Raw genomic sequence first — 14,757 nt, 5'->3', positions numbered from 1 at the left:
TGCTAACCCCTTGGAAGCAAAGTTATGACCAACCTAGATAGCATATTAAAAAGCAGAGACATTACTTTGACAACAAAGGTCCATCTAGTCAAGGCTATGGTTTTTCCAATAGTCATGTATGGATGTGAGAGTTGGACTGTGAAGAAAGCTGAGCGCCAAAGAATGCTTTTGAACTGTGGTGTTGGAGAAGACTCTTAAGAGTCCCTTGGACTGCAAGGAGATCCAACCAGTCCATCCTGAAGGAGATCAGTCCTGAGTGTTCATTGGAGGAAATGATGTTGAAGCTGAAACTCCAATACTTTGGCCACCTGATGCGAAGAGCTGACTCATTTGATAAGCCCCTGATGCTGGGAAAGATTGAGGGCAGGAGAAGGGGACGACAGAGGATGAGATGGTTGGATGGCATCACCGACTCAATGGACATGGGTTTGGGTAAACTCCAGGAGTTGGTGATGGACAGGGAGGCCTGGTGTGCTGCTGTCCATGGGGTCGCAAAGAGTCAGACATGACTGAGTGACTGAACTGAACTGAACCTGGAAATATGAAATTGCCATCAACTGAGATGGAGATGATGGAGTGGAGACAGGGCAAGTTTTTTGGGGGGACAGTCAGGACTTGACCTTTGGACATGTGAGACGAGCTGTCTGTTGGACATCAGGTGGGGATGTCAAGGTAGTAAGCTACACAAGATTGGTGTTAAGAGACCAAGTCTGAGAGAGTGGTACATCCTCATCCTTGGGAGGTGGTTTTTGTTTTTGTTTTTGTTTTTGATATTTATTATATTTATTTTGATTCACTGAGTCTTAGCTGTGGCATGAGCGATCTTCGATCTTAATTATGGCATGCAAACTCTTAACTGTGGCTTGGGAGATATAGTTTTCTGACCAGGGATCAAGCTCAAACCGCCTCAAACTCAAATACTAGGAGCTCAGAGTCTTAGCCACTGGACCAGCAGGGAAGTCCCCATCACTGGGAGTTGTAATCACATGGATGGTATTTAAAGCCACAGGACCGGGTGAAATCACCAAGGGAGAGTGTAGGCAGAGAAGAGAACCAGCTGCTAGGCTGCCAGTTGACCCGTCAGCAGAGGACATGGGAAGTGAGGGGTTAGGAGGTGGCTTAAAGATGTCTGCGGCTTAAAGAGTTCTGACCTAGAGCATAAAGAATAATAGGAATGCTCTTATTTCATCACTGATTTCAGGGCATAAATCCACAGCGACATATTTATTTTGTTATTTGGTGATACTTTTCAATTTAGCAGTAAGCCCTTCTGGCAGCAACGAGCAAGAAAAGTTTAATGACAATTTAAGCCCTGAACTTCTGTCTCTGGGAAATTGATGATGAATATGTAACTTGCACAAAATATTGATGCTTAGGTCACAAAGGGGACCTTTAGCAATTTCTCTGACCGGAAGGAAACCTGACACAAAGCTGCTACTTCAGAAACTGTTGTTTTTCAAAGATCAGCCCGAAAACATCAATTTCACTTTATCACTGCAGAAGATACTGTCATAGGTCACCCTGGAAGGATGACTTTTCACTTAGAGCAGACAAGTATTCTTTAAGTCAGCTCATTTTTAGCGTCATGTTATCTTGTACCCACACTACAACAGAAGTGATAGCTGATTCATGAGAAAGTCCCATAAGAAATCCACAGGCAGTGAAACGGAGCCAGTTTGATAACTGTCTTCAAACAGAAAAATCAGTCAATTTCAATCACGATTCAATTTTTAATCCAGTTCATGGAATCAAAGCCAAAACTTATGAAAGTTCACCCTGGCAAAGTGAAACAATGGACATTTTTGTGAATGCTATTCTAAATTCAGTTTAAATTGTTCACATTGGAAAGAAAGTTGTGCTTTTCTGATGATCACACACATTTTGGTGAGGCCCAGTGTCCCAGAGACAATAATACCCTTGCTAAAATAATAGACCAGTGAAGCAGAAATGTACTTCCAACAAGCTGCAGTGCAGACCCAGTGTGTAATCGCATATAAATAAGTTTCATTAAGTGTGTCTACATGCTTAGTTGCTCGGTCGTGTCAGACTTTTTGTGACCCCATGGATTATAACCTGCCAGGCTCTTCTGTCCATGGAATTTTCCAGGAGAGAATCCTGGAGTGGGTTGGCATTTCCTCCTTCAGGAGATCTTCCCGACCCAGAGATCGAACCCACATCTCTCGCATTTCCTGCATTAGCAGGTGGATTCTTCTGCGCCACCTGGGAGGCCCCAAATTTCATTATAGTTGACAAGATTTACAAGGTTTTACAGCATAAGTTTTGTAGTTCAGACTTACTGAACTACAAACTTTTGTGATGAAGTTGATGAGGAATTAAAAACAACTTTAGCATGTATTTTCTTTCTCTGCTGTCCTTCATCAATCAATTTTAGAAAGATGTGGACTCTAAGTGCCCTAAAATGTTATTAAACTATTTGTTATAGCAGAGTTGAGAATTTTTGCTGAATTTGTTCTAAATCAATGAGGAATGGAGCACCAAACAACAGCTTCTAGAGCTTTTAGCAGAGTGTAGTTAATGAAAATAAAGCTTTATGCAGAAAATAATTGAAATTTATAGCCAAAGGAGGAAAGGAGAAAATGATCAAACTAAGTGAGAAGAGGTCAAATGACACAGAAAATTTAATTTTTGAGTTCTATAATGAGCTTTGGAATATCTCAATTTATGGGAAGAATCTTTTCAATTGGAGAAGTTCATATTCTGTACAAAAATGAGATGAAATTGAGAAAGCCCATAATTTGCTGTATCTGAATTTGACAAAGCATTCAAAACTTTTAAGTAGCTACAACTTATTTGAAGAGTCTAATGTGCTAAAAATATTTGTTGAAGGAGCTCAAATTAAGGCAAAAAGACAGCACCTGTGAAAATATCTGGGTTGAAATATTTACATAATTCCATATGCAAAGTATCAGACTTGAGAATAGCTTCTGCTTGGCAGAATTTGCTCAGAGTTTGTCAGATACCTCAACACCTGAACAGAGACCATCTTCATTAAATGTATTCTGGTCCAAGAGAAGAGACAATTGAAGGTGCTTAATTTCAATTTATTAACCATAAAATTTGAAGGAAAAATTCAGGCAATTATATGAGACCATTAAAATAATAAGACCATAGTGAAAGAAAAATACATTCTTTTGAAAATGCCAGTGACATGTGAGAGTCAGGCACAAGCCTAAGAAACTGCAGCACATAGATATGTACCCAAACTAATTATCTTGCTTAAAATATTTTGTAATCTTTAACATAAAGAAAATGTTTCATTTTGCTATTATATTTATGTATGTATTTAGATTTTTTGGGGAAAAACATTTACTAGAACTACTTTATAACTCCATCAATATAATATTTATAACCTCAGATATGCAGATGATACCACCCTTATGGCAGAAAGTGAAGAGGAACTAAAGAGCCTCTTGATGAAAGTGAAAGAGGAAAGTGAAAAAGTTGGCTTAAAACTCAACATTCAGAAAACGAAGATCATGGCATCTGGTCCCATCACTTCATGGGAAATAGATGGGGAAACAGTGGAAACAGTGTCAGACTTTATTTTTTTGGGCTCCAAAATCACTGCAGATGGTGACTGCAGCCATGAAATTAAAAGACGCTTACTCCTTGGAAGAAAAGTTATGACCAACCTAGATAGCATATTGAAAAGCAGAGACATTACTTTGCCAACAAAGGTTCGTCTAGTCAAGGCTATGGTTTTTCCAGTGGTCATGTATGGATGTGAGAGTTGGACTGTGAAGAAAGCTGAGCACCGAAGAATTGATGCTTTTGAACTGTGGTGTTGGAGAAGACTCTTGAGAGTCCCTTGGACTGCAAGGAGATCCAACCAGTCCATTCTGAAGGAGATCAGCCCTGGGATTTCTTTGGAGGGAATGATGCTGAAACTGAAACTCCAGTACTTTGGCCACCTCATGCGAAGAGTTGACTCATTGGAAAAGACTGTGATGCTGGGAGAGATTGGGGGCAGGAGGAGAAGGGGACGACAGAGGATGAGATGGCTGGATGGCATCACCGACTCGATGGACGTGAGTCTGAGTGAACTCCGGGAGTTTTGGTGATGGACAGGGAGGCCTGGCGTGCTGCGATTCATGGGGTCTCAAAGAGTCGGACACGACTGAGCAACTGAACTGACTGACTGACTGACTGAAGCAATTTGTTGGTGTGTGTGTATATATGCATATACATTCATACATACATAGTTAAATACATAATTTTTTTGAAAATAGATTTTTTTTCTTTTTAAATTTGGCTGTGCCAAGTCTCAGTTGTGGCATCTGGGATCTAGTTCCCTGGCAAGAGATTGAGCCTAGGATGCCTGCATAGAGAGCGTGAATTCTTAGCCACTGGATCACCAGCAAAGTCCCTGAAGATAGTTTTTAATTAGAACTACTTTATAACTGGCTTCCCTGGTGCCTCAGGTGGTAAAGAATCCACTTGCAATGCAGCAGATGTGGGCTCAGTCCCCGCTCGGGAAGATCCCTGGAGGAGGGCATGGCTACCTACTCCAGTATTCTTGCCTGGAGAATCCCATGGACAGAGGAGCCTGGCGGGCTACACTCCATAAGGTCACACGGAGTCAGACATGACTGAAGCTACTGAGCATGCACACAAGCACTTTATAATGGTGTTAATATAACTAATTCACTGGTGAATGTATATATACATATACATACACGACTGAAGCGACTTAGCCCGCATGCATGCACATATATATTGCATTGGCCAAAAAGTTTGAGTTTTTCTGTAACCTGAAAGAACTTTCTGACCAACCCAACCAATGTAATTAAATATGCATATTTTTTGAAAATAGCTTTTGATTGAACTGCTTTATAACTCCATCAATATAATACGATCATTGGAAGTGTTTTATAGTGATTTGCTATTGTAGCCACAGGAAAGCCACACACCCAGGAAACCTGACTTCTCAGGAACTTGGTGAGCACAGGCTCCCACCTCCAGCCCCCTTGTACCACACACACGGTGGGAGCTGCCTCCTAAAACCGCCACTGGGTGTCATGCCATTCCTTCCTGTGTGCTTCTCTGTTCACGCTGAGGAAGCTCTGTGTGCCACGGAAAGCCCGCATATCGCCTCACCACCGTCTCCGCAGACGCTGGGGTGCAGAGTGAGGTCCTGGCACCAGACCTGACCCTTCACTGGCAGCCACACCAGTGATCTGTGGGCTGTGCTGGGCTTTAGGTAGCCCAATCCTGACAACTTGCCTGGGAGGAGGACGGCTGTCTGTGCCCATTGTACAAATGAGCAAACAGAGATGAGGAGAAGTGACTTGCCCAGGTTCACCCAGTGATGGGAGCCAGTCTGTTTTATGCACGGCTCTTCTTACAGGCTCAGCTCAGAGTCCAGGCCTCTTTCACCCAGTGTGCTGTGACCATAAAGAGAACACACCTGGGGTCAGGGAGCCTGGGCTTAGGTCCTGGGGCCCCCAAACTGTGATTTAGGGCAAGCCAGGTAACTTCTCTGAGCCTCAGTTTGTTCATCTGTAGAATGGGAGTAACAACAATTACACGAAGCGTCATGGTGAGGATTGAATGAGATCCAGCCTGTAGAATCCCCTTGCAGGTTGCAAACCATCCAATACGAGGCTCGAATAGTGATAAACCGCACAATAACAATAATCACAGCGATGAGTACAGTAGCAATAACAGTACTAATGATGATGATGAGTATCCTGGTCCACCCAGTGTAAGCAGCCTCTCCTTCACGTGGGCTACTCTGCTGTTGGAACACTAGGTTAGAAAGTATCAAGAGAGCCCTTTTCTGCTTTCTCAGAGCTGTGGACCAGTTCAGGGGTTACCTGGCACCCAGCACACTAGGAAACTAAGCAACTAAATTCGGAAAGCTGAGCTCTGGGAGGCCTGGTTTCTTGGCAGTGGGATTCTCATTCGTCTCCCGCCTGGGAGTCTTCACCCCCGAGAGGTTTAAGAAGGAGCTGGAAGGAGGGAAGGGGTTTGTTGTGGGCACCGAGAGAGCCCCCTGATCGCTCTGCTTAGCTTCTCTCCCCTTCTTCCTCCAGGTCACCTTGAACATGTGAGACAGGAGGCTGAGTCCCCTCTGAAGTGTGGGACAGTGCAGGAAAGGGTGGCCTTGGGGAGCGGTGGATGGGGCCCGGCTCCTGTGTGCTCCTCAGGGGCCACAGGGTAGCAAGAAGCAGGAGCTGCCCAGGCACCGCCAGACCAAAGCTGGGGCCAAACCCCAGGGACATGGGGTTGGCAGAACAACAGTCCTCAAAGATGTTCACGTCCTGGTCCCTGGGACCTGCAGATATGTCCCCTTACATGGAAGAAGGGACTTTGCAGATGGGATTAAGAACCTTGAGATGGGGAGAAGATGCTGGATTATGGAGGTGGGCTTGATGTCATCACAGGTGAAAGTGGTTCCATTTATAAGTGAAACAGGGAGGTGGGGAAGGGGGTCAGAGTCAGAAAGAGATTAGAAGATGCTATGAAGACGGAGAAGGGGCCATGGGCTAAGGAACACAGGCGGCCTCTAGAAGCTGGAAAAAGCCTCCAGAGGGAGCCCAGCCCTGCCAACACCTTGACTTGAGTCCATCGCAGCTGATTTTAAAGTTCTGACCTGCAGAACAGTAAGATAATTTTGTGCTGTTTCAAGCCACCATGCGTATGTGCTCAGTTGCTTTAGTCATGTCCGACTCTTCGCGATCCCCTGGACTGTAGTCCACCAGGCTCCTCTGTCCATAGGATTCTCCAGGCAAGAATGCTGGAGTGGGTTGCCATGCCCTTCTCCAGGGAGTCTTCCTGACCCAGGGATCGAACCTGCACCTCTTACGCTTCCTGCCACTGGCAGGCGCGTTCTTTACCACTGGCACCCCCTGGGTTTGTGCTAATTTGTTCCAACCCCAGTTGGATACTAATACAGGAGGCAAGGCTTCACCCCGCCCAGAAAACCAGGGGCTGTCACCTGCGCCACCTGCAGAGACCTCTTACTTCAGCCCGAATCTGACTGGCTCAGCAGACAAGCCCCTCCATCCCAGGGGACCCGGCTGTGTCTGTGGCTGCTGCTGCCACAACGTGAGTCTGCTCAAGCCGAGCTTATTTTCAGAAGGTCTTTACCAGCTGCTGCCCATGTTTATGTAAACTTGGCCAGAGAGCAGAAATCTTCTTTTGTTTGCTCCGAGTTTTAGCTCTGATATTTGCCTGACACATAGTATGTGGTCAGAATCCAGCAGCTATTGATATTATTAGTCATATTTGATCCTATTTGAAAAACTCACAAGTGATACTGGGCAAATATGTTAGAGACGACTTATTCTGTAATTTCCATCTGGTATTTTCTGAGTTCCCCACATGAAAATATTGGCATGTGCTGCTTTTTCAACAAAATAGCCTCCTTCAAATTAATTCCAGTTTCAACAGTGAGGTGACAATAAAGGCATTTGAAATACAGACACAGATATTAAAGGATGTCAACCCAGTGACATCATCAGATACTGTTTTTTTATTTTGAATTTCTCTTTAATTTTCATCTATTAATTCAGCAAGAAGCAGTTTTGAAAAATAACATCATAGCATATCACTTAGCAAAACTATTCCTCAGTTTCATGCATTTTTCTCTTCCACTGCCTTTTGATTTTTTCAAACGTTTAAGTTGAGGGAAAATGTACTAGAATCAAAACTTCAAAAAATTGTTCAATTTTTTTACATGATGTAATCCTTATCTTTGAATATCTATATAACAATAGACTCATATTTTCAAAGGACAATTTTCGTAAAAAATAAAAGTTTAAATATTTTATGAATAGTAAACATATTTAATATTCATTATATTTTCCTTTTTAAATTTTTCAAGAAGGCTTCATCTAACTTAAAAAATCATAAAACCTTGATCATGTTCCACCACAAATGGCCAGATAACACAATTTCTCTTAGTAGAGAAGTAGGCTTATTTTGTCTAATATTTTATAACATTGTAAAATCCTTATATGTTTGTTTCTGGCTATCTCCATTTTAACAAAGTAACCAACACACAACATTTCTTATAAAGTTGAACCTGTGAAGTTATCTCCCTTCCCTCCCATATTTACCTGACATAAAATAGCTTGTTCAATATAAGATGCTGTTTTCAATCCGCAAATAACCCAACCAGCTATTAGTGTTATGAAATTTTGTAAGTGATCCTTGGAGACCAATTTGATTTTTATAAATCAGAATTCGTAGACTGTAACTGGTCAGAGTCCACACGGGGCTCTGATGGCTGTATTCAGCCTCTACATGTTTCGTGTGAGTTTGCGGTAAAGAGCTGCTGAAAATAATCTCCTATTTCAAATGTCCTCTCTCCTCTCTTCTGGAAAAGCAGCTAAAACCCAAAGGAGGTATGGGATACAGTTCTCTTAAATTGATTTAAAATTATGTTTAAAAAATACATCCAAAGAAAGTTGAAAACTCTGCCAATATAATTTGTAAAAGGAAACGTTCTTCTGAGATATGGATCTTCTATTTTACTTTTGTAAGAGAGAGAAAAAAAGATGCTCATTTACTTACTCAGGCAAAATGAAAGGGATCACAACTTCAGCTGGGCTTTCTGATGGTGAGAGCTGTCTTTGGAGATGTTTTCTGTTCTGGGAAGCACCGTGGAAGCGTGGTGGCCTTAAATTACATAACCCCTGCTCTGATGATGATGTCATTGGCTGGACTGCTAAAAAAAATGAGTCTTTCAGATGGAGGAAGCAAACTAGGATTTTGAAATGAAAACTGCTTTGCACTTAGGGGCTGGCAAGCGATTACTCAGCTACCATCTCCATTTCTACTTTGGCAACATCTGGAAAGGCCTGCGATCCTGCCCAAGAATGGTATAATGGTCAACCAGCCCTGGAAACACATTTTGGTATCACTGAGCCCCACAAGCCTCGCCGGGCACCGATGGACACTGAGTGATGACTTGGTCTGTTCACACGGGGGACCTGAATGCCTGGGGTTCTGCAGCAAATTTCTTGGGAGCTGACTTGAATGCCTCCTTTAGAATTTTGATCATGAAGGGTGTGTTGCCAAGAATCCATCACTGTGGACCCCATTAAGCAAACAGCGAGCCACAGAAAGCTTGACTCATATGGTATGCAGAGCTGAGTAAGATCAGATGCACTTTCCCCTAATCCCCCCAGCAGTTCTGAAGTCCGTTTTTGATGTACATTTGCAGATGCCAAGTTGAACCATTCAGGACCTCATGTTCAGACAGAAATTTCAGGCTTTCTTTGAGAGTCAGACCTCAAGAGTCTTGGGCCAAATGCCAAATACTTTTTATTTTAGCTCCTAAAAATGAAAATGCTGTTAAGCTCCCTCTCTGACAGCAGGAGAATGCCTCCACACCAGGGCTTGATTCCCGCTTCTGGGGAGTGACCCCCAAATCTCAGACCCTAGTGCTCCCCAAACCCCAGTCTTGCCTCTTGGATGCTCTGCTTGTGTTTCTTGATGTGACCGTGAACCTGGAGTGTCTGCAGCAGAGAACATCCCCTTTGTCTTCAGAATCTGGCCTTTTCACCGCATCTCCTTTTTCTGATAATGACATCTCAGTGGGGACAAACTGCACTTGTGAACTTGCCAGCGGTTTTCCCACATTGCCAGACATCTTAAACTTGTGGAAGCAGGTTTTGAGTTTTGTTTTGTTTTGTTTTGTTTTTTAAAGGGACACTCCATGAAGCAGATGTGTATTTTCGGGAGGAAGCTGGAATCTATCTCTGGGGAAAGACCTTTCGTGTCAGGAAAGATTTGAGACTGTAAAGTCCTGAGGATGCCTGTCATCATTTTGGGGTAGATTTTGACCAGAGGAAGTTCCCCAAATCCCAGTGCTTCCTGATTAGTAACGTAAATCGGGGTCTCACCTGCCAGCCCTCCCAGCCACAGAAGGTGGTTAGTTTTTTCTCCCTTTGCTATGTGTTTAGACAGGACTGTTTCTGAGAGGCATCTGGTCTCAGGAGATGTCCACCTGCTCCAGCACAGGGGTACCCACAAGAGATGATGACACCAGTCTTGCCCGGAGGTGGGGCTTGCAGGCCCGGACGTGGCTTCATCTCACGCCGAGGACGGACCGCGGGAAGTGGCCTGTGTATGGCAGGGCCACATGGCGAGACTGTTGGTGTGCCACAGGCTAGAGAAGGCCGAGTAAGTGGCCCTGTGGCCCCAAGGCCTTGGGGGCCCCACCCATGTGTGTGATGAAAAGTTTTCTAAAAAAAAAAATGGATGCTCCCACAGTCACTCGCTTGCAGTGCAAAAAGGGAAGTGGATTTCCGGGGAAGACAGGATTTCCTTCTGCCTCTGGGGCTGTGGGGTGCGGGAGCCTGAATTCTGAGGACAGGATGCAAGAACTCCGCGTGTTGGAAGGGACCACAGATTGCTGGGACGTGGAGAAGATGGGAGGAGGCTGACAGTGGTGTGGCAGGGCCCTAGTGTGAGCTGCTCGGGGTGAAAGCCCCCTGGGTACTGGGACCTTGTGGGTATAGGTGTAGGTATTCATAAAAGCAACAGATAGAAGTCATAAATACTAGTTGACATGGCTGACATGGAGACATCCTCACAGATATCCAAAATAAGTATAGGTAACCCGTCCCTTAAAGGTCATAAAATTAATGTACATCCATGTTTACTAAAAAATAATTAGCCCCCATTTCATAAACCATAGAAATCACAATCCTTTGATCATTATATCAGAAGAATAAAGAATGCTTCAGAATTCCTGTAGTCTGTATTCTGATCAAGAATCACACAGTGGATTGTGAAAGGCTTTGTTCAGACTGTTTGTGAATTTATTATACATTAATTAATAAAACTGACTTTTAATGTGCTCAGTCATGTCCGACTCTGTGACCCCATGGACCGTAACCTGCCAGGCTCCTCTGTCCATGGGATTCTCCAGGCAAGAATGGGTTGCCATGCCATTCTCCAGGGGATCTTCCTGACCCAGGGATGGAATTCATATCTCTAGCATCTCCTGCATTGGCAGGTGGGTCACTGATGCCACTGATGCCACCTGGGAAGCCCCTAAAATTATTTTAACAGGTTTAAAACGATTATTGTAACCAATTTAAAGTGATTGATTACAATAAGGGATTTCCCTGGTGGTCCAGTGACCACCAGTGGTTAAGAATCTGCCTTCCAATGCAGGGTACGCAGGTCTGATCCTTGGTAGGGAAACCAAGATCCTACATGCTGCAGAGCAACTAAACCCACGTGCTGCAGCTGAGACCCGATGCAACCAATAAATAATTTTTTTTAAAGTCATTACAATAGATACCATCTTAAGGCACAAAGAGGCGGCCAGTGGAAGACCCAGGGCTGCAGTCCACAAACAGAGGATAGCCCAGCCAGCTGGGTGGTCAGATGACCTTCCCTGGGATTGTCCTTAATGCTAACACGGAGGGACCCCAGGCAGGTACAGTGGGCTCAGAAGACATTCGAAGCAGATTCAAGGAAAGGACGAGCTGGAGTTCAAGGTTGGGGACACACAGTTCATGTTCCCACTGTGACATTCAGTGTCACTTTCCAGCTCTTCAGCAGCTAAACCTTGGAGTCACTGGTCTCTTCTCCTTTCTAGTCACATCCAGCAGCTTCTTCAAGGTCAAAGACTGGTATATTTCACCCAGCACATCTTTACGAATGGCAACTGTATGCTAAGCATCTGGGGTGGGGGTCCCCATTCAGTCCTTACAACACTCAGCATCTCTCTGACTGTCTCCACTGCAGATAAAGAAAGGAAAAGCACCACGGAGCAACTTCCCACCGGGATGAAAGGCAGTGCTCTCCTTTCTGTCCAGCTAGTGCGCTCCACCCCGCCCGAGCATTCCTTCCCATCTGAGTTTTAAACACTCCTGCAACAGGTAAGTCTGCAGCAAAGAACCCCAAACCAATCTCCTTGCTTTCTGATTCTTCTCCTTTCAGTCTACCCTTGGGAAAGATGAATATTCCAGAAGCACTTAGATTTTGTCACTTCACCGGCCCAACTGTTTGGAATGCACAGGCTCCTTGTTGGTCCTGCTGTATCGCCTGGAGCCAGCCTCGACCTGGGTCTTGTTCCAGCTGACAGGGGTGTCCCATGGACCTAATACATCTGGACTCGCCTACCTGTGAGCATTCGCTAGAAATCACATCCCAGTCCTCTGTCTCTGCTTCAAGTCCATCCGTCACTGAAATCCCACTGAAACCTTTGCTCCTCTGTGAGCACAGGTCTGGTCGCGTTCCCTCCTGTTCTGCAAACACGTGGGGAGCAGCTCCCTGGAGCCAGGTGCAAGCTGGGAGCCAGAGGCAGAGAGGATGGCTCAGTGTCCACCCTGGGTTGATCATGCTCACACGGACAAGGCAGGCGTGCAAGAGACACTTGCAGCCAAGTGTGGCAAGCGTCACGGTAGGAGAGAATCCAACTGTAGCACCGGGGGTGGGAGGGCAGGAGGGGTGGGGTCAGAGTAAGGGGTCATGATGTCAGGGGGATAAAAATAAAATCCTCCATGTAGGTTTACCAAAGCACAAAGACCCGGAAATCTACGGGGGAGACAGCTGCCTACCTGTGTGTCCTGGGCATTCAGGCAGCCACAGGTGCTGCCCTGGCCTGAGTTCATGGCCATTTAGAAGCCAAGGGCTCTGGGCACCGGTCACCCTGCAGAGAAAACTGTCAGGACAGGAGTGTCGTGGACCAGGAATGTTTAAGAATATCCATGGAAAACTCTCCATCCCCACGTTGGCCTTGCTCGAGATCAGGTTCTCTTAGCTGGGCAGTGGGCTCACCAGACCCTCCTCTTAGGGAAGCTGGGAGGATCCCAGGAGCTAACATAGCCCAGACCTGGCATGTGCTGGCATTCAGGAAGCCTCCCAGGGCAGCACTCGGAAGGGCCTGGCCAGAGGGGGCCGGCTATGCTCCTGTGTGTTGGAAAGCCGAAGTCGGACCATGGCGTGTCCTGTCTCAGGCCCAGGAGGACACTAAGATTGGACAGAGGTCCTCAAGGCCACGGTGGCCCACCCCCTGCTGCATTTCTGAGCGCCCCTCTCACTGTCTCTGCCTGCTCCCCGGCATCCTTGCTCTGTTTTTTTTTTTTTTAAGAATTTTTTTTTTTTTAATGTGGACCATTTCTTAAACTCTTTATTGAATTTGATACAATATTCATTCTCTTTTGTTTTGGCTTTTTGGCCAGGAAGCATATGGGATCTTAGCTCTCCAACCAGGTATCAAATCCACAACCCCTGCATTGGAGGGCAAAGTCTTAACCACTGGTCCACCAGGGAAGTTCTTTCCTCACTCTGCCTTGAATAAGCCACTTCGTCTCCTACCTCAGGACCTTTGCACTGGCCAGTCTGGCTGGAGTGCCCTTCTCATTAGGACCTGCACGCTCACTCCCTCAGGTCCTTGTGGTCCTCACACACCCACCCTTATCAGAGAGCCCCTCCCTGAAATATCCCTCCTCCACGTGCCTGGCTTCACTGTTTGTTACAGTGGCTATCATCACCTGGTTCAATTCATCTGTTTATCTTTTACTTCCTCTTTCTCTCACCAGAACGTGAGCTGCGTCCAGAAAAGGGTTTATTGCTTTTGATTAAAGTCATGTTCACAACTCCTACAACAGGGCTCACGTGCTTAATATATATTTGCTGAATGACTTCATAAACCTATTTATTGTGTGGCCAGAAAATTCATTTGAGTTTTCTGCAACATCTCACGGAAAAACCCAAATAAACTTCTTGGATGACACAATATTTATATATAAGAATATCAACAGCTTGCCTCTATATCAACATATATGTCCCAAACTACATGTGGGTGCCAGGCCCTTTGTGGGCACTGGAGAGACAGAGATGAACAAAGCCCTCACTGGTCCCATAAACAGCTCTTGGTCTGGCTGAGGACAAAGACAGACAGACACCTGGGGACTATCTTTGCAGAATTCAAAGTGGCAATGAAGTGCCAAAGTTCCGTGAGTGTCAAGACTGAAAGGATTTAATTCTGCTCAAGGGAGAGCTGGGAAAATTCATGGCGGAGGGATATTTGAGTTGGGTTTTGAGAGATGAATAGGAATTTGGATGGCAGGCAAGCTGAGAAAAACACTGTAGAAGAAAGGACCCACAGGCATATCATAAACGCCCAGGCACACAGATGTATTTGTGGAAGACTCACTTGGAACTTGGAGCCAGAAAACCCAATTCTAACCCCTACCTCTGTTCTACCCCATTTACTTATTCTTTCTGTGAGATCTCATAGGTCCTACGCTGGGGCAGGCCCTGTGCAGGTGGCCCCTAAAGGCTCTTGGTTTGAGCAGAGAAGGAAATTAAACAGTTTTTGAGGGACTTCCCTGGTAGTAGAGTAGATGGGAGTCTGCTTGCCAATGCAGGGTACACTGGTTTGATCCCTGCTCTGGGAGGATCCCACATGCCTCAGAGCAGCTGGGCCCATGCGCCACAACTACTGAGTCTATGCTCTGGAGCCTGGGGACTGCAACCACTGAGACCATGTGCTGAGCCACTGAAGCCTGTGTGCCCAGGGCCCATGCTCCACAACGGGAGAGGCCTGCGCACCGCAGCTAGAGGGTGGTCCCTGCTCACTGCAACTAGAGAGAAGCCACACATGACCGCTACGATCCAGCACAACCAAAAACAAATAAATAACACAAGTAAACAGCTTTAGATCTGAGAGAGTGGGTACAGAGGGGGAGGCTGTCCACTTGCCAGACTCCCCGAAGAGAACTGGGGGACCCAGACTGTCCTGGGCACGCTCTGACCCTCGGT

This window comes from Bubalus kerabau, chromosome 19 (genome assembly GCF_029407905.1).
Source record: "Bubalus kerabau isolate K-KA32 ecotype Philippines breed swamp buffalo chromosome 19, PCC_UOA_SB_1v2, whole genome shotgun sequence".
NCBI lineage: Eukaryota > Metazoa > Chordata > Mammalia > Artiodactyla > Bovidae > Bubalus > Bubalus kerabau.
Note: the sequence above shows the minus strand (reverse complement) of the source record.